We start from the raw sequence: 26,812 nt of genomic DNA on the forward strand, positions 1-26,812 counted from the left end.
AATTTAAGTCTGAATTTGGCAATAAGCAGTTCATGATCTGATCCACAGTCAGCTCCCGGTCTTGTTTTTGCTGACTGTATAGAGCGTCTCCATCTTTGGCTGCAAAGAATATAATCAGTCTGATTTAGGTGTTGACCATCTGGTGATGTCCATGTGTAGAGTCTTCTCTTGTGTTGTCGGAAGAGGGTGTTTGCTATGACCAGTGCGTTCTCTTGGCAAAACTCTTTTAGCCTTTGCCCCACTTCATTCTGTACTCCAAGGCCACATATGCCTATTACTCCAGGTGTTTCTTGAATTCCTACTTTTGCATTCCAGTCCCCTATAATGAAAAGGACATCTTTTTTGGGTGTTAGTTCTAAAAGGTCTTGTAGGTCTTCATAGAACAGTTCAACTTCAGCTTCTTTAGCGTTACTGGTCGGGGCATAGTCTTAGGTTACCATGATATTGAATGGTTTGCCTTGGAAATGAACAGAGATCATTCTATCGTTTTTGAGATTGCATCCAAGTACTGTATTTCGGACTCTTTTGTTGACCATGATGGCTACTCCATTTCTTCTAAGGGATTCCTGCCCACAGTAGTAGATATAATGGTCATCTGAGTTAGATTCACCCATTCCAGTCCATCTTAGTTCACTGATTCCTAGAATGTCGACATTCACTCTTGCCATCTCCTGTTTATGTTGATGTTCACTCTTGCCATCTCCTGTTTGGCCACTTCCAATTTGCCTTGATTCATAGTACTAGTAGTACTGCTATAAGCCAGATATATAAACAAGTAAGTAAGCAAGCAGAAAACAAACAACTGTCTTTTCTCCATTCATGAGAATTTTAAATTGGCACTTTTGCCAGCAGGAACAGATAAGCACTCTCCAAAACACTGAATGGGCTGTTTTGGAAAGTATGTGATGGGGATCTCTGGGGAATATTCATGCTGAAGAGGGGAAGCTCTTCTGGGGTGTCTAATTAAGGGATTCACACTCTAGGGTTTAATTACAAAATATGTAAGTTTCCTCCTAAGACTATGGTTAAAGTCCTTTATTTTATATATGTGGAAGCTATATAATAAAGAACATAGAGGGAAAGGAACTTGGCCAAGGTCATCTAGGGAACAGTGCTTGAATGCTTCCCTGGTGGCTCAGATGGTAAAGAGTCTGCCTGCAATGCGGCAGACCCGGGTTCGATCCCTCCGTTAGGAAGATCCCCTGGAGAAAGAAATGGCAACCCACTCCAGTATTCTTGCCTGGAAAATCCCATGGATGGAGGAGCCTGGTAGGCTACAGTCCATGGGGTCGCAAAGAGTCGGACACGACTGAAGCGACTTCACTTTCACTGTCTGATATGGCTTCCCAGGTGACGCTAGTGGTAAAGAATCTGCCTGCCAATGCAGGAGACGTGTAAGAGCCACGAGTTTGATCCCTTGGTTGGGAAGATCCACTGGAGAAGAGCAGAGCAACTCACTCCAGTATTCCTGCCTGGAGAATCTCATGGACAGAGAAGCTTGGGTGGGTTACAGTCCATAGGGTCTCACAGAGTCAGACACAACTGAAGTGACTTAGCATGCACTGTCTGATAGCACATACACATGTTTTCCTGACTAAGAACCTTTAGAAATCATCCTGAATCTTACCTTCGGGATCCTGAAATGAAAAAAACATAGGTTTCACTTATCAAAATTGTTAAGGAAGGTCAAACCAGACTATAAAATTTAAGCCCACTTAAAATATAAAACGCTGTCTTAAATAATGAGATAAGTTGAATTTGGGACATATCTTGGGAAAGTTCTGAAAATGTTGACAGTTGTATTCAGTTGAAAGTTTCTTGAATATTTTGACTTGAATATTAAAACAAAACAAAAAGAAAATAAACTTTAGTGCTAAGTCCTGTGATATTTTAAGTTTACATCTCTGTTTCAACTACTTTTGGCAATGAATCACTGAACAAGTTGTTCTTAGGACATTTCTGACATCCTTTAATTAAAATTTGCAAGAGTTTGTATGATAAAACACCAAGGGAACCAGTTATTCCCAGGTATTCTTTTGCCAAAAAGGGTACATTGTAGACATACAGTCCTGTCCTGAGTACCATCTGCCTTCTTTCCCATTTGAAATGTTATCTATCTGTTACTAACACTGAAGTTTGGCCACCTGATGTGAAGAGCTGACTCATTGGTAAAGACCCTGATGCTGGGAAAGATTGAGGCAGGAGGAGGAGAAGGCCACAGAGGATGAGATGGTTGGATGGCATCACTGACTCGATGGACATCAGTTTGAGCAAACTCCAAGAGATAGTGAAAGACAAGAAAGCCTGTCGTGCTGCAGTCCATGGGGTCACAAACAGTCGGATACAACTGAGTGACTGAACACCACAACTAAATGTGTTTTAGCTCAAGTTCCCTAAATCAAGACCTGAGACAAAGGCTTCAGGGAGAGTAGTTTACTGGGGGATGTGTTCTCTGTTACTGGAATGATGATTAGGGTGAATGGGTGCTATGGACTGAATTTTGTGTTATTCCAAAATTCATGTGTTGAAGCCTAATGCCCGGTGTGATGGTATTTGGAGGTGAGACCTTTGAAAGGTAATTAGGTGAAGAGAGTGGATCCCACATGAATGGGATTAGTGCTCTTGTAAGAAGAGACACAAAAGACCCCTCTCTTTTAAAGTCACAGTGAAGAGGCAGCTGTTTAAAGGCAGGAAGTGGGTCCTCAGTAGACAGTATATCTGCTAGTACCTTGATCTTGAACTTCCCAGCCTCCAGAACTGTGAGAAATAAGTGTTTGTTGGTTAAGTCACCCAGTCTCTGCCATTTTTGTTAAAGCAGCATGAAATAAGACACTAGAGGAGGAAGAAGGGAACTATGTTATTGGATTGGCAACCATTACAGGAAAATGTGGCTTTTTAAAAAATTGAAGTATAGTCAGTTTAACCAACAGTGCTCTGTTAGTTGTACAGAAAAGTGTTTTATTTATCTATCAATATAGATAGATACAGATATAGAATCTTTTTCATATTCTTTTCCATCATGATTTATTATAAGATATTGAATATAATTACCTGTGCTATACAGTAGAACCTTGTTACTTACCTATTTTGTATATAGCAGTTTGTCTCTTCTAATCCCAAACTCCTAATGTATCCCTCCCTACTCTTTCCCCTTTAGTAACCATGAGTTTGTTTTCAATGTCTGTACATCTATTTCTGTTTTGTAAATAAGTTCATTTGTATCATATTTTGAATTCCACCTATAAGTGCTATAATAATCTTTGTCTGTTTGTCCATTCATGTTGCTGCAAATGGCATTATTTCATTTTTTTTTTTTTTATGGTTGGGTAGTATTCCACTTGGAGAAGGCAATGGCAACCCATTCCAGTACTCTTGCCTGGTAAATCCCATGGACGGAGGAGCCTGGTGGGCTGCAGTCCATATGGCCGCTAAGGGTCGGGGTCGGACACGACTGAAGCAACTTAGCAGCAGCAGCAGCAGCAGCAGCAGCAGTTTTCCACTAGATAGATGAACCACATCGTTATCCATTCCTCTTTTAGCTTTTAAGGAATGATTATACTGTTTTCCATAGTCGCTGCACCAATTTACATTCCCACAAATGGTACAGAAGATAGAAAGGTTCCCTTTTCTCCACACCCAAGAGAGCATTGCTTTTGAGAGCTATATGAAGTTGTCTTACAAGTATGAACTTTGAGAAAATAAAGAGGGGGCACATTTAGCTATTATTTCCCATCCCCTTTATTCGATGATTACTCCAAGAAGTATTATTGTTGTTGTTCAGTTGCCCAGTTGTGTCCGACTCTTTGTGACCCCATGGACTGTAGCAAGAGAGGCCTCCCTCACCATCTCCCAGAGTTTGCGCATGTTCATATCCTTTGCATCAGTGATGACATCCAGCCATCATCCTCTGACACCCTCTTCTTCTTCTACCCTCAATCTTTGCAGCATCAGAGACTTTTCCAATGAGTCAACTCTTCACATCAGGTGACCAAAATACTGGAGTTTCATCTTCAGCATCAGTCCTTCCAATGAGTATTCAGGGTTGATTTCTTTTAAGATTGACTGGTTTGATCTTGTTGCTGTCCAAGGGATTCCCAGGAGTCTTATTCAGCACCGCAGTTTGAAGGCATCAATTCTTTGGTGCTCTGCCTTCTTTACAGTTTAACTCTCACAACCATATGTGACCACTTGGAAAACCATAGCCTTAACTATATCCTTGGACCTTTGAACAGTGATGTCTCTGCTTTTTGACACACTAAGTTTGTCGTTGCTTTCCTGCCAAGAAGCAATTGTCTTCTGATTTCAAGGCTGCAGTCACCATCCACAGTGATTTTAGAGCACAAGAAGAGGAAATCTATCACTACTGCCACCTTTTCCCTTTCTATTTGCCATGAAGTGATGGGTCCAGATGCCATGACCTTAGTTTTTTTAATGTTTAGTTTTAAGCCGACTTTTTCACTCTCCTCCTTCACCCTCATCAGGATGTGCATATTAATTCCCTTCCATTTTGGGGCCTCAGAGCAGGACCTGTGCAGAGCTGATGGAAGGTTTCACAGAACTGGTCACCACCAAAAGGATTTGCAGTGTTGTGTATGATGTGTCCATAATACCTTCCAAAATTTAGATCAAATCCTACTCCTATGTCCACTCCTCCCGACTGCTTTATTTCACCATCTGTCTTTTTAGCACAAACCATTCACTTGGACACCAGTTAGTTTACTGTTAGTTACATTTTCATGGGTTTATATTCTGGTGCCAGAGTGGTCAAGGACACTCTGAGGTCTGTGTTCCTGAGATTTGAGATTTTCTCTCTGTTTCACTTCCTCCACTTGTACAACAGTGGGTTCAGTTTAGCCCAGAGCCACAAATTCAAATGTCAGTGGGACCAGATAGGTGAATCATGACTAAAGCGGGTTGTATTTGTTTCAAGATAGTATCTGTCTTAAATGACATTCTTTACACAAAGGCACACTTCATTTGAATATTAAACGCATAGAAATTGCCTTCACATCTGAATATACATTTGTTCTCTCCCATCTTTCTTGAAAAAGAAAAAAGTTCTCCAGCTGTATATTGTATTCTCCTATTTTTGATGGAAACTTGTTTATAGGAAATATTATAGCACAGTCTCAGTGTAAGTGATGGCTATACTTTGGCCTTGATGTTGAGGAGACTTAAGAGGTAACAAAGCTTCTGGTTAACCCTCAAAGGGGGAAGCTGATACTCAGATTTTTGCCATTAGACCCAGAGTTATCAAAATCTTCAAATTCTTTATGAGAAACCAAGAGATTTATATTTTTATCTGTAATTTCCCAATTTTAAATGTTAGAGTCTCCTGCAAATTAATCTTGAAGGCTGTGCACTTTAGAAAAAAGTCTCATTGGGGTGTATTCTGACTTGTAGACCAGCAGTTTGCCAAGTTGGAATAACAAAACTCCCAAAAGTTGTCTCAGAGTTAAGATGCTATGGTTTACACTAGTGACTGCTACAAACCTGTGTTCATATACTCTCCCTTCCTGATCCACATTTAGACAGTCACAAGTCCTTGTCCAGAACCACAGCTCTATTCCCATCTTAGCTCTGTCATTCTGGACCTTATCCTTAGCTGATAAGCAGGATCTCTGCCAGATCAGTTACATGACTTTAAGTTCTGAGAAAGTCTGAAATCCTAGAAGAATTGGATCATCACCATATTTAGCCCACATCTAACTATCCCTATGTGATGTTCAAAAAGCTCATCTTGCAGTTCTATTATATCCATCTGATTTTAGATCTCACTAAAGGCAATTAGTTGACCCACTAAGTTTTCCCAGCAAGTACTGTTCAGCAGGCTTCAGGGCCACTGTTTATAGTGTTTGAAACCTTCCTTCTTTCCTCTCTTTTCATTAAATATTCAGATTTTGTACATCATTCAGATTAAACCAAATTAGAGAAGCATAGAAATACTTAATAAAGTGCTGCTTCATCATACAGTTTTAATAAATTGTACCTTTATTTTTCCTTAAGATCTATCTCCTTTTTTTCCCTGACAATCTAGCCCACATGAATCCCTCCTTTCTAAGCAATTTCAAGTGTGTGTTGTAAGTGCAAAGCTTAGATTGTAGTTTTCTTCCATTGTTTCTTTTCTTACTGCTAAAATTCTTATCCTAGGCATTCTTGCCTAGACATAAACACAACCTCTCTGCTTTCTCTGTGTATGATCCTTCTTCCTTCTCTCAGTCAATCATTTCAACTACCTCCAGAGTGATTTTGTTTTTAGTGAAAATAAGACCCCGTTTTTCTCCTATCTGGGAAACCTTCTATGACTCTCTTATTACCTGCAAGATAAAGCTCAGATGCCCTAGCACAGTGTTCTCTGAACAGTCCCATTTCTTTTATCACCATTGCTTTCATGTTTGTGTTACCCTCTTATGAGACTTCCCTGGTGGCTCAGAGGTTAAAGCGTCTGCCTCCAATGCGGGAGACCTGGGTTTGATCCCTGGGTCGGGAAGATCCCCTGGAGAAGGAAATGGCAAACCACTCCAGTATTCTTGCCTGGAAAATCCCATGGATGGAGGAGCCTGGTAGGCTACAGTCCACGGGGTCGCAAAGAGTCGGACACGACTGAGCGACTTCCCTTCCTTATGTGACTATCATCTCTACCCTTATCCCATCCCCTTTACCATCATCCAGATCATATCAATATTAAGGACTTAGAGTAAATTTATTTTCTCCATAAACCTTTCTAATCTCATACTCAGAATGAATACCTCCTTTGTCCAAGTTCATATTCTACTTTGTACCTCCTTGTAACCTTTTGCCCACTCATTAGATTGGAAGACTTCTTTAGGATTTGCACTGCCTTATCTTTGTTTCCGTCACGTACAGCATCCAATAGAGTTTCTAGTTAATTTTTTTGGTGAGGAGGAAGACTGTTGCAGGAAGGAAAACTCCTCAGTCAATGCCATTCAGACTGTGAACAGCTAAGAAATGTGAGATGTGTGTAGCTACTGATCAGATCAGGGAGCAACAGGCTACACCAGCTTTTTTTCTGTCTCCTTAGAGATACACATTTAGTAACTGTGCCCTTCAAAAGAGTGTAAGCTTCAGGGAGTTCTCACTGAATGCTTACAAGGCACACAGTAGAGCCCAGAGGAGTTCTTTAATCCTCTGTTCCTTTTCTCTCACCTATCCTCCCTGTACTGCCTTCTGCACCCCCACCTCCCCAACCCGTGGGGTAGCCAGGGGCAGGCAGGAGACATCAAAAGCCTAAGGAATGCAGTATGTAGAATAAGCTAACTTTTTAGCTGTTTGTCAGGACAGATTCTGGAGAGAAGTGTTTTGTATTATAAACAATAAGAAAGCCTACGTAGCCTTGCAAATTAGCATAAGCTAGCCTCAGCTAGCTCTGGTCTTGAAGAAATTGAACACAAAATGAGCAATAAAAGCCATGTAATGAAAAATATAAGTTGTAATCCAAGCACTCCATGGAGCTCAGCAGGAAAACTCATAGTTGTTGGGGAAATCATCTCTAGAGGTTGGTATTTAGTGCAAAGAATAGTGAAGAAATTGAAGATTGAGAATATAGGGAGGATGGCGTTTAATTTGTAACCTGTTTTGTTACGGTGAATAATTTGAGGGTATTTTCAAAGAGTATGAATAAATAAGCCCAGTCTTCTGTTGTTTTTTTTTTTTTTTCTATCTTGGGCACTGCTCATTCTTCTGATCACTGTGGATGAGGTTCAAATTCAAGGTGGTGAATTCCTATCCAGCATTTTGTACTGTGTGACAATGTACCTTCCACTCTCTACCCTGGCAGAGTTGAATGGGCTCAGGTTGAGCACCTGACTCAAGCTAGTCGAAGCCAGGATTTATTGAGAGTCAGTCTCTCCAGATGACTGAACATGTACCTTGAAGGTCACCAGTGACCTTAAGCTTCAGCGTGGCTTCAGAATAAGACGATGGTATTATACAACAAGAGAAAGGTAAAGATGACACCCAGAGAGGACAGAGGGCTCTGGAGCATCCTGATGTGTCCCTACCTCCTTCTCCAAGCTCCCCTGTGACTTAACCCGCCATAGCAATGAACACTTCCACCACTGGTAGTTCCTTTGTTTACTTTCAGTCAAGAATCCATTTTCAAAAATGGGAAATATGATCACAAAAGCAGCAACTCAGTTTGTCTCACATTAAGGGAATTATAGTGCTCAGTAGGAAGTTATACAGCCATTAAAAATGATGTTTGCAAAAGGTTTCTAATAATCTAGAGAAGTGCTTCTGCTATAGTATCAAGTGAAAAAAAAAGTTAGATGAAAAAATATGTACGTATAGTATGCGCTTTCTCACATTAAAACTTCCATAAAAGTTCGTATAAAAATAACCCTCCAGATATTAATAGTGGCTTTCTGTTATTTTTTCACATTTTCAAACATTTTTCTAATAAGCATTTTTCTTTTCTTAATAGAGAAGTCCACTTTTATTTGAAAACATGTTTTTATATTTCCCAGTTTTATGCATTATCAGCTAAACTTGGAATTTAAAAACAAAATCAACTTGAAGATCACAGAATGCTAATGTTGCAAAAAATCTTAGAAATTCTTTAGTTCATGGTTTTAAAATACTCTTGGGGTCACAGGTATCCTGAGAATGATAGAAAATTTGACTCTTCTTGCAAAAAAGGCATGTATATAAAAACAAATCTCAAGATGCTTTAGTTGCAAGTTATAGAAAACACTATTATGCAGGCTTAAACTATAAAGGAAATAGACTGAATCAAGAAACTGAAAAGTCCAGGAGTACCATCTGGCTCCAAGTGAGGAGATCTAGTAACTCAACAATGTAACAGAGGCTTTGGTATTTCTTCTCCATTTTTGCTTTTACTTTCTTAGGTTCAGTGGCATCTTAAATCTGATTCACCTTGGGTCCCCAGGATGGTCATGTTAAGTTCCTGGGGTTTTACACTTATTCAGGAAAGGGAGTCTTTGTCTGAGCATTCCCTAGACAAAGCATATGTACCCTTTGTTTTTCAAATTGATGATCAAACTGAGGTTACATGCCCATTGCTGAATTAGTCACTATGGCCAGGATGACTGAATGTGCTGATGGACGTACCCGAGGTCATGATTTCCACCCAGCCTTTCCCACGCCACATTCACACTACATACCCACCCCCCTCAACCCCCCCAACCCCCAAGATTAGACTTAATGTCATGGCATTTGTGGTTCATGCTGCCCTGAGATCTCAGGTTAGATTTTGTCTGTGTTCTAAGGACAATGTAAAGGCACAGAGATTTGTAATCTTTCTAAATCACTCCCAGTGACACCGAGGTGGATGGATGAATGGAGTACTCAAAGTTTAGTGAAATGGTTTTGGTGAATGTGAAAAATGAGCACTGTTGAAGGTTAAGGGCAGTGAAACCTGAGCGAGAAAGCTCACCTCTGATGTTCTAGTTCCTAAACCCATTTATCTGGATGAAACTTTGACTTGTCATCAAGCCTACTCTGTTGTTTGCTAATGAGTTCACAAGCACATCTTCTACAGAGATGGGTTTGCTTCTTTTTCCAAATAGATAACAATAATAACAACAAATATATTGATGATGATGATAACGATAGTAAACTTATTAGCTTGGACTGTTGTAGATGTAATATTAGAAATCCTGCTCAAACTAGCAGGAAAAAATTCAAACATAAAAAAACGCAAACAAACTTTTTGGCTAACCCAATAGCTTAAGAAGGAAAGCAGATGTCTGGCTTGCTTATCCAGCAAGTCCAGTCACAGCTGGAGCCAGGGTTCTGCATCTTCAGCTCTCAGATGGCTCTACCTATGGGTTAGGTACAATTGTCACCAGCAGACTAAGACTAGTGATTCCAGTTTGTGTAACTCTATGGATGGTGGGACTGCTCATAGAGCTTTGCATTTGGATATATTGACTTAGTAATGCTTTAGAGACTTCAGGGATAGTACAAGGCATCTCTAAGGAGCTTGTTTAAGCCAGGGTTTGAAGAATGAGCTGGCCAAGTGCAGGAGTGGCCAGGGGAAGAGGAGAGGGTGTTCTGGATAAAGTCCTCAATCAGGATAGGACTTAAAGCATCTTGAGAAGCTGGAAGAAAACCTGTTTGGCTGGAGGTTCATGGATAAGGGAGAGAATGGCACAAGCTGATAAAGTGGGGGCCAAAAGAACCCAACTGATACAGAAACATTTAGGACTTCATAGACCACAGTTCATAACCCTTGCAGGAGGAGAGCCTCTTCCCTGGAAACTTAAGTAGACAGAATGACAATTAGACCAACTAAAGAATCATCACCATGCCTGATGGTGGCAAAGGAGTGAAATCTTTCAATTGTCTATTCTTAGGATTTACAGTTAGCCCAGGGGTGGGAACCTGGGAGGGACTGTTCAATACCAGTATTCTCCAGGGGAAAAAATAATTCCATTATTAGTAATTTTTTAAAGGCTAGGCAGTGTGGGACAGACAAACACATCTCCAGTTGCAGCCTTGGGACTGCATTTCAAGACCTTGGGACTGTCTTTGCACAGCCAGGCTGAGGCCTCTTCCCAGGTCTGTCCAGTGAAGCTTGGGTTTTAGCACCCAGCTGCTCTGCACACCAGCAGGCACGCATCTCCAGCTGGGGAGTGCATCGAGGTGGCCAGAACCTTCTGTTCCGGTCTCTCTGTGTCCTGCCTGCTGCAAGCTGGCTGGCGCACTCTCTTCTGAGTCTCTGATATTTCCTTTCTGTCCTGGCTTATCTCACAGCCAGTGAAGGGGCTTCTAGGCTGAAGGAACCTTTCCTCTCTCATAGCTCCCTCCCAGAGGTACAGGTCCCGTCCCAATTCCATTATTTTCCCTTTTTGTTCTACCCGATTATATGGTGATCTTTCTTGCACCTTTGATTGTATGAAATTTTTTGCCAGCATTCAGAAGGTATTCTATGAGAACAGTTCCACATGTAGATGTATTTTTGAGAGAAACGAGTTTCACATCCTTCTATTCTGCCATCTTGATCTCCACCTACCCCCTACTTTTCAATATCTATTATATCTCACAGAAAGATTGTGTTCCATGGAACACAGTTTGTGAAAAGCACAGCTAGACCAAGTAAAATCTCACTCTTATTCAAAATAAAGGAAAATTAAATTATCCTCTCTCTGGCCTATCTTAAAATAGCTATACTTTAAAATTAATATTGTGAGGTATTTCTGATAAAAGTTTTAAATGCATCTAATTAGTGTAATTATGTTCCATTAGATTAATTTAAAGATTAAATATGTCTAGCACTTTTTATAGCCTAAAGAATACAGGATTTTCCATTTTCAAAGAATACAGCTAGGACAAATGGTAATTCTAGAATTGATGCATGTTTTAAGTATAAATAGACTTACTGAAATTTCTGAATTCTCTTGTTGAATTAGCTCAGTTTCTCCCATAAGGACACATTAAAATGGATGCTGTGGACTGAGTTGTGATCCCGCAGAAGATATATGCGCTATTGATACCCTGCATAAAATAGATAATGAGATCCTGCTGTATAGCACAGGGAGTTCCCATATGCAGCAACATAGATGGGCCCAGAGACTGTCATACTAAATGAAGTAAGACGACAGGGAAAGACAGTATAAGGTGATACAACTTACAAGTGGAATCTAAAAAAATGATATAAATGAAATTATTTACAAAACAGAAATAGTCTCACAGACATAGAAAACAAACTTATGGTTACCAAAGGTGAAAGGGGGGAGGATTAAACTAGGATCTTGGGATTAGCAGATACACACTACTGTATATAAAATAGATAAACAGCAAGTTTCTACTGTACAGCACAGGGAAATATATTCAGTATCTTGTCATAATCCATAAGGGAAAGAGTCTGAAAAAGAATGTATATACATATGTGTGAATATATGTGTATACACACACACCACTCACATATAAATCACTTTGCTATACAGGTGAAACTATCACAACATTGTACATCAACTATAATTCAATTAATACACAAAATAGGGGGATGATCATGGTCAGATTTGTTTAGAAAAGGAGATTGGGTCTGCCTCCTAGAGATTTATTCATGCTCTTGATAAACATTTACTGGGCATCTGTATGTGTCAGGGATTGTGCTAAGTGGTAAGGATCCAGCACCGCATAAGACGGAGTCCTTGTCCTTCTGGACCTTAGCTCCTCATGGACATTTTATTCAGAAAACTGTTGGTAGTCCATAATCAAGCATGTAAATAAATGAACAATATGTGTGAAGGAAATAAAAGAAATAACAGGAGAAGGACAACCAGAGTGGGCCATATGGGCTTCAGACAGGGAAAGGGTTTCTAAAGAAATTGACATTTCAACTGAGACCTGAAAGGTTCCAGGGAGGAGTCGGTAGTGCACAGAGCTGAGAGAGTGTGGGGAGAGCTCAGACTCTAAGGGAGTGAAGCGACCGGCTGGCGAGAAGTACTGAAGATGGGGGAGTGTGATTAGGGTGTGGAGGTGGGAGTTGAGTGCAGTGGGGTTTGGGAAGGTCCTAAGAAGCTGTATCTCGACAGGTCTGGTCTGGGAGGCAATGCTGAGGAGTCTGTAGTTTTAAAAATTAATTTTTATTGGAGTATAGCTGCTTTACAATTTGTGTCAGTTTCTACTGTACAGCAAAGTGAGTTAGTCATACATATACACGTATCTACTGTTAGATTTCCTTCCCAGTTTATTCATGACAGAGCATTGAGCAGAGTTCCTTGTGCTGTGGCATATTGAAGGCTCTGAGTGGTCCTGCAGGAGAGCAACTGGTTTGACTGGGCTTATGTCCAAGTTTCCAAAACATAGTTGACCAAATTGCTTTGCTAATAAGTGATATCTGACAAAGAATTTTGTCCCCTGGAAGAGAGACCTGGAGATGCCAATTTGTGAATTTAAGACAGTTGCCTCTTTAAGAACACAAGTGTCTGGAGAAAGCAAGTCACTGGAACACCAGCTGATACAGTAAAGGTGGGATTTTAAAAGAAATAATACAATGTTTATATTTGCTATCTCTGAACTTGGATTGCCTTAGATTTCATATCCCAATGATACTATTTAGTAATTATATCCTGTGGGTAAGATAATTAATCTGCATCTCATTTTTCTTACCTATAAAACAGAGGATAATATTAGTTATTTCAAATGATTGTTAGAGGGATTAATTATAAAAATGAAAGCAAAGTTCTTTGAACATAAGTACTCTGTAAATACTGTTATTGTTATTATCATAAGTAGCCTAAATATGTCAATATTTTTTCCCTGAGCATAATTTCTTGATGTTAAGGAGGTCATGCGCACAAGAGATAGATATTCTAGGGAAATTTTCATTCTTATTGAGAAAACTTATTGAAACAAATACATGTATACATAACTTTAAAAAAAAGCAATGGCAAGTCTCCTTTCCATTCCACAGTAAAATAATGTCATTTGATTATCAATTTCTACATTCCATATCTCTGTTTTCCTTCTTTTTGCTGAACTACCAAATATAAAACCTAACAAAGTTATGAGATAATTCACTTATGCAACATGTATTTGCAGATCAATACTGAAGTATCAACTCTATTCTGGGCATGAATACAGGTTTTTTTCTTTAAAGCAGCTTACAAAGCCCTAAAAAGTTTCTTCGTTCCATTTTAGCAACAGAGAGTAAGCATGATCTCTTCATTGGTCACATGCTGAGGATGCTGCATCCTTGGTGTGGGGTGGCTGCTTTGACTTAAATGATCCTCACTCTTGTGGATATAGGGGGTGGGAAGGAGTGAGGGGGATGAATGGAGAGGGTAGCATGGGAACATATACACTACCGTATGTAAAATAGATAGCCAGTGGGAGTTTGCTGTATGACTCAGGGAACTCAAACTGGGATTCTGCAAAAACATAGAGAGGTGGGATACGGTGGAAAGGGAGGGAGGTTCAAGAAGCAGGGCACATATGGCTGATTCATGTTGATATACAGCAGGAACCAACACAATATCGTAAAGCAACTATGCTTCAATTAAAAAGAAAAAGAGAGAGACAGCAGGTTCCATCCCTGTCTCAGGAATATCTCCTGAAGAAGGAAATGGCAACCCACTCCAGTATTCTTGCCTGGACAGAGGAGCCTGGCAGGCTATAGTCCATGGGGTGCAAAAGAGTCGGACACAACTGAGCGACTAAACAACAGCAAGAGACAGCAGGCCCTGAGCTGACTGACATTGCAGAGGAAAACACCTTGATCATGAAATGATAAGGCCAGCAGTCTAATAACCCTGATCATGATTCCTCTCCTCTCCAACAGAAGCTGAGAATCACTGACATAATTTTGGCCCATTAAAGTGTTTTTTTTTTTTTTTTATTTCAAACCTGCCTTGCCTAAGTGGATTTAATGTGGTTTATTTATTTATTTTTTTCTCCTGACACCAGCCTGGGAAAAGAGAAACTTAATTGCGACATTTATGTGTAATTGCTGGGTGATGAATGCTTGAGGAATTTTCACTTTGCAGAGATACCAAAACAAAAAAATCATACCGCAATCAACATTTCTGGGTGAAAAGAGAGAGCCTCTCCCACATCTTGCTGGTGAGCACTTTGGATTTAATTGCTTCACTACTTCATTTTTCATTTTTTAAAACAGGCCTCCAAAGAAAGTCTCTTCAAATGAGATATTCTCATGGTCAGGGTACAGAGTACATGAGTCAAGTGAAGAAAAGCAGTCCATCATTTAACCTTAAATGCCACACGATGGCTTGCATCCTGATCTCAAGGAGCTTATATTTGAGGAATAAGACCAAGCATGCATTTAAAATAATTATGAAACAATGCAAGAGATTGGTGATAGTTGAGTGCTTCCAAATCAGCAAAGACTCCAGTACTAATTGATTCTTAAATGATTTCTGAAAGTGAAGTGAAAGCGTTAGTTACTCCGTAGTGTTCAACTCCGTAATCCCATGGACTGTAGCCCACCAGTCTTCTCTGTTCATAGATTTCCTAGGCAAGAATACTGGAGTTGGTACCATTTCCTTCTCCAGGGCATCTTCCAGACCCAGGGAATGAACCCAGGTCTCCTGCATTGCAGGCAGATTCTTTACCATCTGAGCCACCAAGGAAGCCCAAAGGATTTCTAATACAGCTGAAATAACATGGAATAGGAAATAGCGTGCATCATATATCAGTTTTCAGTTAGGATTCTTGATCATGTCATGGCTGAGGTGATATGAGGCCGTGTCTACAGTGATGGTCCATTAGTCTGACATGGTTGCGTGTGCATTTGGTTTGGCTGTTATGTATGTGTAATATTTTAGAAATCATGCTAACTAGGCAAGTGTTACTTTCAGTTAGATCTTCACCCCATTTTCTTACACCCCATACTACTCAGGCATTTATATGAATATCAGCCAGCTCTACTCCTGCAGGCATTTGAGTGTACAGAAACGAAAGTTTGATGGAAAGAAGATGGGATTCAATGAGATGAAATTTTAGACATCCTCCTTGATACTCTATGATATGAAAACTCAGAAGGAAGAGATATGTACACTGTAACAGTATAAAGAGGACTTTCCAGGGTAGGTGAATCTTGATATAGATGCTGAAATAGATGTCCCAATAGCCAAGATTGGGGCAGATGCATGTGGAACAGCCAGTATGGAGGTAACTGGCTGGACTCAGGCAGGGCAAAAGGGAGACTAGTCTGCCAAAGGTGATGAGTGTGTGTCAACTTTTGGGAAGGAAGCAGAGATCATTATGTTTGGGCCAAACATGGGGATTCCTTCAAGGTCAAAGAGGCCAATGAACTTTCCCAATACCACACAGCAGTAATGAACAGGGCTGAGACTAGACCTCAGAACTTTCAGCTTTCTTTGACATTGGTCTTCCTTTGACACAACTCTGCTATTATAGAGATAAAATGTAATGAGTTTCAAAGTTAAGAGACCCAACGATTAAAATTAGAGTTAATTTTAAACTCAGGTCCTTTGAAGAATAGAACAGGTGGTAGAAATACATATATATCTGTGTGTGCGTGCATCATTCTTAAATTCTCTCTTTTTGCTAAAATGGAGAATGATTTTCTTAGTCACATTTATTATCTTTGTCTCATTGTGTAGGTCACTCCTATCCAGGCATTGCCACCATTGCCTTATGATGGGAACAGAAAGAGTTATTTATTCTGGGAATCCTGCCCATTTTCTTGATATATCATTTTTATTTCATTACTTGATTTATGTACTTGGGTAAGTGGAGGTCCTGGCAATTCATTTCCATGAGCCTCTCTTTTTTCTGAGGTTCTGATCCTTCCTCTCCCATGATGCACAGATGAACTAGTTGTAGAAACACCACCACCAGCTATGAAATTTTTCCTCCACCTTATGGTCAACAGTTTTGATATGTGAGTTTCTATAATGATCAAAGGGATTGACGGACATTGTATTAGGATAATTTTGGTTGGCAAGTGGCAGAGGACTTTCCCCAAAAGAGTTTATCTGTTTTTATAACTAATGGGTCCAGGATTTTGCCTCAAGTATGGCCAGGCTTCAGACGATTTCAGCAGGATGTGGTCTTGCTCTGTCTCTTGCCTCTGATTTGCTCCATGCTGGCATCATTCTCAGCAAGCTATGCCCAGGTAGTGGGCAGATGGTTCAGAGGAGCTCCAGGCTATCATCCTCCCAGCCCGAGTGTGGGTGTATGTGAAAGTTGCTCAGTCGTGTACAACTCTTTGTGACTCCATGGACTGTATAGTGTGTGGAATTCTCCAGGCCAGAATACTGGAGTGGGTAGCTTTTCCCTTCTCCAGGGGATCTTCCCAACCCAGGATCAAACCCAGGTCTCCTGCATTGCAGGTGGATTCTTTACCAGCTGAACCACCAGGATTTCTCTTTCCCAGTTACTTACAGTTGGGTCCCCTAGGTCAAATCTAGATCACAGTCTTTCATTAGAGCTGGCAATGGGGTCAAGCACTGAGTCACCACGAGGGAGTGTGTATGAGGTGGTTCTATAAGAGGACAATCTTGGTGCTGTCATCTGAAGAAAGAGGGATGCTGGGCTGGCTGAGATGTGGTGGTGACATGAGAAGAATGAATCAGGTTTGGGTGTGGGCTTAGCCCTTTTGGGAGATACAGCTGACCCCAAGATTTCTTTAAATCCTTATCATATTTTACCTTAAGATATTGTGTGAATTCTATACCATAATATATGTTTCAATGTAAAAATACTGTTTTTAATTACCCATTGACTAACTTTAACACTCCAGGAAGTGACATCATTTTAAACCCTGTGGCTTCATAGCCCCAGGCACTTCTCTATGCTCCCACACTTCAAGTTTGAGAAGCACCACTTTATGCAAATATCAGATATAACTTAGCCATTATCAGGTTTCTCTGCTGTTTCAAGTGAATTGTTCAAGCCTGGAGAAAGTAGAACAGGTGAAACTGGCATGCAGTATGGCCATTAAAAGAACAAGTTTTGGGTCCGATGTCATGGGCTAGAATCCTGTGTCACCACTCATCATCTGCATGGCCTTTGATAAATGACACTGCCTCTCTAAGCCATGGTTTCCTCATTGGCTAACGCCACTCTTTTTTATACATCGTGAGGCTTGAATGAACTAATGCATGTGATGTCAACACACTGCCTGGTACATAGTCATTCTCGGGAATGGTTAGTTAATTTATTAAATTGAAATAAATATCATTATTAATACTTTACAATATATAACACACAATGTACAGTACACATAATATACTTTTAAAATGACCTGTTTATTTCTACCAATAACATCCCCGTGTTGTAGTTTCAAATGAAAGTGAAAGATAGATTGTTTTTTTGTTTTCCCATGATGTACAACTAATTGAAAAAGACACAAGACATAAAACAAGGAAGCAGGAAATTGCCTCTAGAGTAGAAAGTTTTTATTTTCATGCTATTAGCTTAGACTCACTGTAATATTTTCCTGCTCTTTAATTCCTACACAGTTGTCCTTAATTGCACATTTATCTTGTCATTTAACACTAGCTCTTATTTCTTAACCAACCCTTGCACAAAGCGATTAGCAAAAATACATCTTTCCTTCAGTTTTCAACAGAAAGTCCACCTGCTAAGCATTTTAACACTCTGAATAAAAACAAGGGAAAGAGAGCAGCAGGAGATAGCTTAACTGAGACAGATTATCAGACAATTATTGGCATTTTGTAATTCTAAGAGCTAATGATCATTTCTAGCTTAAGAAAATGCCCACCAAGGTTGAGACGATAGCTACCATTAAAAAGAAGGTTACAGAACACAAAATGGTAGAAATAAAAAGGCTCCATAGGACTCCTTTCATTTAAGCTTTGGAAACTTTAATCTTTTCTAATTTTAAGTTGTATCTTTTAACTCAGTTATCGTATTTTTAACACCCACCTCCACTTCTTCCCATATAGTGTGTGTGCACAAACACAAGTATACGCTTGGGTGCATGCTCCTATTTTAAACATTTAAACTGTGTTCTATACGGGTACATATAGACAAAATCAGGTTGAATGTATGGAAAGTTCCACATCATTCATTTGATGAAATCCTTCCCCAACTCCTACTCAGTTCATGCAACGAAAATATGAATGATCCAAATCAGAAAAGGAGTAATTTCCAAGAGTGCACTTTGTATTTTAGACATGCTAACCTTGCAAGTTAGATCATTTAAAGCGTCTTCTGAGTGAGGGGAAAGGGTTTCTGAACTTCCAAAATGCCCTCATTTCCTCCTCCACTTTTTAAAAAAAAATTTATTTATTTGGCAATATCAGGTATTAGGTGCAGCACACAAGATCTTTGATCTTAGTTGTGGCATGTGGGATCTAGTTCCTTGACCAGAGATTGAATCTGGGTCTCCTGCTTTGGGAGCATGGAGTCTTAGCCACTGAACCACCAGAAAATTCCCTACCCCTCCCTTTTTTTTTTTTTTTTTTATAGAGGATGTACCCAGACTCAGAAGCTCGACAGCTTGAGCCCAGTTCTCAGATGCACCAATTAAGCTTTGTGGACCTCCATAAATTACCTGATGCCTTTCTAGTTCACTTTTCTCACTGATACATGCCTCCCAGGGTCATTGTAAGGAATAAATTAGTTAATCTGTGTAAATGATTAGAACAGTGCCTGGCATATCATAAGTTATCTTATACACCTTTGCTACTTGTTTGGTGTTATAAGAACATGCATGGACTCAAGAGCACAGACAGGCTTGAGTTTGAACCTCAGCTCTGTCCTTTATCAGCTGTGTGACTTCAAGCCAGCCAGTTTCTCAACTTTGCTAAGTTTCTTCACTGGTGAAATGGAGATAATAATATTAATGATTAGGGTTTGACTTGGGTCTGTAGCCAGCAAGAATTAGGAAAAACCTAGGCTCAATCCTCTTTTCTTTTTGATCTTGGTCAAATTGCTTCACCTGAGAAATGTGTTTGTTGTGGAGATTAAAGGAGCCAATACGTCCAAAGGGCTTAAAATAATGCTTGGCATTTTGCAAGTGCTAAATAAGTTTTATTAGTGTTGCTTGCTCATCTCACAGTAATAGTCACAGTTTAGAAATGACAAGGACAATAGAGAGGCTAGCTGCTTTCTCCAAGTGACCAGCATGTAGCAGACCTGGGCTGTCATTCCAGGGCTTCACACGCTGTTTGGCCCTGACATGTGATTGGTCACGTTATATGATTTACACTGTTGGTATGATGTGGAATTCTTTGCCCAGGAGTTCTTTCTGCCTAAAAGGTCCACATGTCCATATCCTTCAAGGTCAAATTTTATTTTTAAGTCTTGAATGTCCTCATGCAAGTAATGTGATTTTCTTTTCTTTTTTTAAAAATTAAAGTATAAGCTGAATTCCAGAAAAATAAACGACCCAATCGAAAAATGGGCCAAAGAATTAAACAGACATTTCTCCAAAGAAGACATACAGATGGCTAACAAACACATGAAAAGATGCTCAACATCACTCATTATTAGAGAAATGCAAATCAAAACCACCATGAGGTATCATTTCACACCAGTCAGAATGGCTGCTATCCAAAAGTCTACAAGCAATAAATGCTGGAGAGGGTGTGGAGAAAAGGGAACCCTCCTACACTGTTGGTGGGAATGCAAACTAGTACAGCCACTATGGAGAACAGTGTGGAGATTCCTTAAAAAACTGGGAATAGAACTGCCATATGACGCAGCAATCCCACTGCTGGGCATACACACTGAGGAAACCAGAATTGAAAGAGACGCGTGTACCCCAATGTTCATCGCAGCACTGTTTACAATAGCCAGGACATGGAAGCAACCTAGATGTCCATCAGCAGACGAATGGATAAGGAAGCTGTGGTACATATACACAATGGAATATTACTCAGCCATTAAAAAAAATACATTTGAATCGGTTCTACTGAGATGGATGAAACTGCAGCCCATTATACAGAGTGAAGTAAGCCAGAAAGAAAAACAACAATACAGTATACTAATGCATATATATGGAATTTGAAAGATGGTAATGATAACCCTATATGCGAGACAGAATAAGAGACACAGATGCATAGAACAATTTTATGGACTCTGAGGGAGAAGGTGAGGGTGGGACGTTCTGGGAGAATAGCATTGAAACATGTATATTATCATATGTGAAACAGAACACCATTCCATGTTCGATGCATGAGACAAGGGCTCAGGGCCGGGGCAATGGGATGACCCAGAGGGATGGGATGGGGAGGGAGGTGGGTGGGGGGTCCAGGAAGGGAAACACATGTAAACCCATGGCTGATTCATGTCAATGTATGGCAAAAACTATTACAATATTGTAAAGTAATTAGCCCCCAACTAAAATAAATAAATTTATAAAAAAAAAAAAATTGAAGTATAGTTGATTTATAATGTTATGTTAGTTTCAGCTGTATGCAAAGTCATTTAGTTATATGTATATTATATACATATAATATATCTATATTCTCTTTTAGATTCTCTTCCATTATAGATTATTACAAAAAATTGAGTATAGTTCTCTGTGCTATACAGTGGTATACTATAAGTCCTTGTTTTTTATTTTATATATGGTAGTATTTATCTGTTAATCCCATACTCCTAATTTATCACTCTCCCTTACTTCCCCTTTGGTAACCATAGGTTTGTTTTCTATGTCTGTGAGTCTACTTCTGTGTCTTTAAGTTCATTTTAATGCCATATGCTTTTCTCCTGAAGACTGTCCTGCTTCTCAAAGCTGACTATAATCCGCTACTGCTTTAAACTACTGCTGCTCAGCATGACTCACCTTAAATGACCATTACTGTGTGTATTTTTTTTTTCTCCTCAAGGAGACTCTAATTACTGTGAAGGTCTGCTCTATGAATGATTCATCTTTGTAATATCCTCATTGCTAGAACAATGCATGGAACATAGGGGAACTTTTATAGATATTTGCTGAATGAATGAATAATGAGTGAATGAATGAAACAGCTAATAGCTTGGATGATTATGAGCAAATTAGCCTGGGAAGGTATGGCATTGAGCATTTGTGGATATACTGAAGTTCATATGTCCCTTTTCATACATAAGAACCACAGACTCAAAAGTGCTTTTAGCTGGGAGTTGGGGCTGCAATCTAGGCCTCAGAACTGGATGGAATGTGTGGGCTCTCAACTTAAAAAATTTCATTTGTTTGTTTGTTCATTCAATACATTTCATTTTGTCCTTATTATGAGTCTTAGTGCTCTTGCTCTGGGTAGAGCAGGCTGTGTTTAGGAATTTACTTCACTGTGGTGTCAGGATATCCGAGAAGAAAGGGGCTTTAGGGTCCTTCTGATCAGGATTTCTCAGATAGTATAATGAGAAATGTTAGCCCTCAGTGAGATACTCCGTCAGTCAATCAAGTCTAGAGTCCAAGTTGGGAGGATGCTGTATTCTTTATCAGTCTACTTTTCAGATTAGTAATAATAATAGCAATGACAGCCATAATAATGTAAAGTAACATCTATTTAAAGATCATGGCATCCGGTCCCATCACTTCATGGCAAATAGATGGGAAACAGTGGAAACAGTGGCTGACTTTATTTTTGGGGGGTCCAAAATCACTGCAGATGGTGATTGCAGCCATGAAATTAAAAGATGCTTACTCCTTGGAAGGAAGGTTATGGCCAACCTAGACAGCATATTAAAAAGCAGAGACATTACTTTGCCAACAAAGGTCCATCTAGTCAAGGCTGTGGTTTTTCCAGTGGTCATGTATGGATGTGAGAGTTGGACTATAAAGAAAGCTGAGAATGGAAGAATTGATGCTTTTGAACTGTGGTGTTGGAGAAGACTCTTGAGAGTCCCTTGGACTGCAAGGAGATCCAACCAGTCCATCCTAAAGGAGATCAGTCCTGAGTGTTCATTGGAAGGACTGATGTTGAAGCTGAAACTCCAATACTTTGGCCACCTCATGAGAAGAGTTGACTCGTTGGAAAAGACCCTGATGCTGGGAAGGATTGGGGGCAGGAGGAGAAGGGGACGACATAGGATGAGATGGTTGGATGGCATCATCGACTCAGTGAGCATGGGTTTGAGTGGACTCTGGTAGTTGGTGATGGACAGGGAGGCCTGGTGTGCTGCAGTTCATGGGGTTGCAAAGAATCGGACACAACTAGCGACTGAACTGAACTGAACTGAACTGTATAATAAATAGCAACTGATTCAATTCAACTTAGGAAACAGTTGTTAATTTCCTGAGATATGCAAGAACAGAGCTAAGTACTAGAAAAATCATAAGCCATCAGAGCTAAAAGGAAACATTATGACCAACCTAGACCCTGATGCTGGGAAAGATTGAGGGCAGGAGGAGAAGGGGATGACAGAGGATGAGATGGTTGGATGGCATCATCGACTTAATGGACGTGAGTTTCGGTAAACTCCGGCATTTGGTGATGGACAGGCAGGCCTGATGTGTTGCAGTCCATGGGGTCGCAAAGAGTTGGACATGACTGAGCAACTGAACTGAATCCTCGCAATAACTTTACGGAGAAGGCACTATTAAACCCTTTTAAAGATGAGAAAAGAAAACATATTTGAACTTCAAAGAATGAAAATTCTGAAATAAAAGAATAAAAAAATCCATTTTGCTTTCTCTTAATCCAGCATTTCCCAAATTTAATTAACTACAGAAATGCACTTTTTTTCTTCTGCATACCACCTGAAAATATCCTATGGATCCTGAGAATACATTCTCCTGGGAAATATTGTTCTAGTCATTTTACAGATGAAGAAACTGAGTTCAGGGAGGAAATGACTTCGCTGAATTTTGTCCCTAGCAGGGTGCAGAGTTGGGACCTGAACTCACACTCTTGACCCTTACTGAATTCATTTTCTCCCCAATATTCGTTGCATCATTCTTCATTCCTCAATTCCCTTCCTTCTCTCCCCAAATCCCCCTCCTCTCTTTTACCCTTTTCTGTACCAGGGAAGTAAGTTGGCAAGTTTAAACTCATGTGGCTCAGACAATAAAGTGCCTGCCTGCAATGCAGGAGACCTGGGTTCAATCCCTGGGCCGGGAAGATCCCCTGGAGAAGGAAATGGCAACCCACTCCAGTACTCTTGCCTGGAAAATCCCATGGATAGTGGAGCCTGGTAAGCTACAGTCCTTGGCATTGCAAAAGGTTGGATATGACTGAGCGACTTCACAAACTCATTAGTTTCCCTCAGTTCAGCCATCTCCTAATATTTAGTACCAGTCAAACCCTTGAAGTCTCTTAAGAACAAATCCTCACAAGGCAGTCACAGCAGATGGGCTCTTTCCAGGATTCCTTTCCATTTATTTTGTGGGCTGCACAATGAGTGCATTGTCCATTGAAGAACCACAACACTGAGATTAAACAAAAGACTAGCTCTTGCCTCTATTCCCCTCTACCCTAACAATATTTTTTCAAGCTTAGGGAAGCAAGGCTTATATTACAAAAGTAACAGTACCTATCGATCAATCTATTTTTTTTCTTTAAAAAAAAAATTCTCAGTAATAGTTTTAAATCATTTATCGAAAAGAGATGTCTTCTCATCTCTTCCAGAATCAAGAATTGATACTCTATATATTTCTGTTCATTCATTTGTTCATTCATTCAACAAATTTTAAAAAATATCCCTTCTCTTTGCAAATTGCTGACTCTAGGCTCAATGAAGGATGATGCAGTGGAGACCAAAGCATACCGCCTGTTTCTAAGTGTCCCAGAGCCTTTTAAGAGAAGAGGCAACTATGTAAATATTAATAGATGATGGTTTTGCAAGTGATTTCCCTGAAATTTGTCAAATTTGTATTAGATTATATAGAATGTGCTACTACTCAATTTAGTTACTCATTATCATTTTGGAATTAGGGGTGAATCTAGGGGAAAGGAAGATTCTAAACAGCCTTCAATGAGAACGTTTTCTGTGCAGAAGTTTATCCTCACATAAAGGAAGACATGATCTATGACGTCTAACCATAACACCCAACAGGCAATATTGTAAGCACTTAATAAATTACAGTTGCACTTACCATTATTAGCAACAGTAGCAGCAGCTTTAGATTACCCAAATTTAAATGTCAGATTTTTTTTTAACTTACTAGCTGTATGACATTGAGCAAGTGGCATAATTTCTTTGAATGTCAGTTTGGGAGGACTGGAATCAAAGGAGGTTATTAGTCAAGTGTAAAGTGTTTCACAGCTTCTTTATGATTTAAAAACTATAAAATGTCATTTCTTTGCCTTGAATTATACCTTTCAACATTTCAAGGAAATCTGTTCTCTTGGTTAGATCATAGGTAGATGCTGGGCTGACATCATATTTAGGGTTGTCAGATGAAATACAAGACACCTCATTAAATTTAAATTTCAGGAAAATGACAAATTATTTTTAGTGTAAGTATATCTGTGTGTGTGTGTGTGTGTGTGTGTGCGTGCGCGCGCGTGCTAAGTTGCTTCAGTTGTGTCCAACTCTTCATGACCCTATGGACTGTGGCCCACCAGGCTCCTCTGTCCATGGGATTCTCCAGGCAAGAATACTGGAGTGGATTGCCATGTTCTCCTCCAGAGGATCTTCCTGACCCAGGGATCAAACCCGTGTCTCAGGTCTCTTAAGTTTCCTGCATTGGCAGATGGGTTCTTTACCACTAGCACCACCTTGGAAGCTCAAGTATATCCATACTCTAATATTAAAACATTCTTTGTTCATAAAAATTCAAATTTATGGGACACGTGGTGTTTTCATTTCCTAAATCTATTGACCTTAATTATATTTTAACAGATAAGTTACAAACTGAAACACAATTCCTTGGTCTGCTATTATTAATACCATTTTAAGAATGAAGAAACTGACTAGGCTTCTAACATTTATTTCAAACCTGAGGATTTTATGGCTATAATAAGAAAAGGAAGCTGATGGAATCAAACTCACTTCAAATCCCAGTATTGCCACTTTCTACCTATGTGAATTTGGTTACATTAGTTTTTCCAAGCCAAGTTATTGTTACTATTATGTAGGATTTTCTTCTATGACAATTACCTTCTCCTGAGTGGATTTGTATTATCTGTTTTTAGTGCTTGTTTCTAAATGTGTTATCAAAATTTTAATTTTCTCCCTGTGAACAGAATAAATTCAGCTTTCTAGCTCTTGACCTTTATGGCTAAGAGTAAGTTATTTTTTCTAAATTATTTTTCTTTTTCTTGTTTACAGTCTTTGGGATTCTAACAGAATTTCCAGGCTCACAGGCTGCACTTGAGACTTTTCAAGCTAGTAGAGGTTTCAAAGTCATCTTGTCTGTTTACAAGGGAGGGGGAATTTGGGGGTATTGTCTTTTCCTTCCCTCTCCCCTGGGGATGAGAGGGCGGCTTTGGGCCTGGCTGCAGACAGTTCCTATTCATTAAGCACCTCTGCTCTCTTCCAGGTATTGGGCTAGACATCTCACTCACGGTATCTCATCTCATCCTCACATAGTGAACAGTTACATCTTATTATCATTATACTGTTGAGGAAATGTTCCCATGTGACTTAGCTAGGCTGAAACCCACTTTCGATGTGGGTCATGGGGACAACGTCAGTCAGGCTACCCAAATGAATTCCTGGTTAGTGAATACCTTGTTAGTAGTCCCCAGTTAGCCTATTTGTTTCTTCTGAGAGGCTTGCTGAAGAGGGATATCTGCACCTCTGCACAGGTTTTTTTCTCCCAGAGATATGGTGCATCAAGTGTTTTGATGGAGTCTTTACTTTCCCTGAGCAAGCTGGCTACCTATAAGTCACCAAGTGTCCAAAATGCTTCTGAGTTGTTATTTTTCAATAGTTTGAAAAATATACTACAAACAACACATGTTTAATGTTCAAGTTAGAATAAAACGCTGTGTAAAAAAAAATCTGCCCCTCCTCCAGTATCACCTCCCAGAGGGATACTGTTAGCATTTTGGTGTCATCTTTTCCAGATAGATAGACAGAGATAAAATTGATGTTTGTATGTAGTTGTTGTTTTACAGAAATAAGATAACATGGAAAAAGCCACTTTAAAATCAACTTTTTTCCACTCAGCAGTACACCTACCTAAAATATGTGCCTCAACAGAATTTGTTTTTTTGCTAGGAAGATGGTCATCATAAGTAACATGTAATATATATGTAAATATATTATATATACACAAGTTTTAAAAGAGTACTATATTTAAATATTAATTACATGCTATAAATTCCATATTTTTAGATTATTATAGGTATGTGTCTTCTGGAAACTGATTGTGATTGGTAATAATCTCATCTAATGCTCAGGATCCCTGAGCAGTAGATACTGTTGCTATCCTCCTTTTACAGATAAGACAACTAAATGGTTAGAGGGTTTATGTAACCTGCCAAGGCATAAATTT

This window comes from Giraffa tippelskirchi, chromosome 6 (genome assembly GCF_054371585.1).
Source record: "Giraffa tippelskirchi isolate mGirTip1 chromosome 6, T2T-mGirTip1v1.2.pri, whole genome shotgun sequence".
Taxonomy (NCBI): Eukaryota; Metazoa; Chordata; class Mammalia; order Artiodactyla; family Giraffidae; genus Giraffa; species Giraffa tippelskirchi.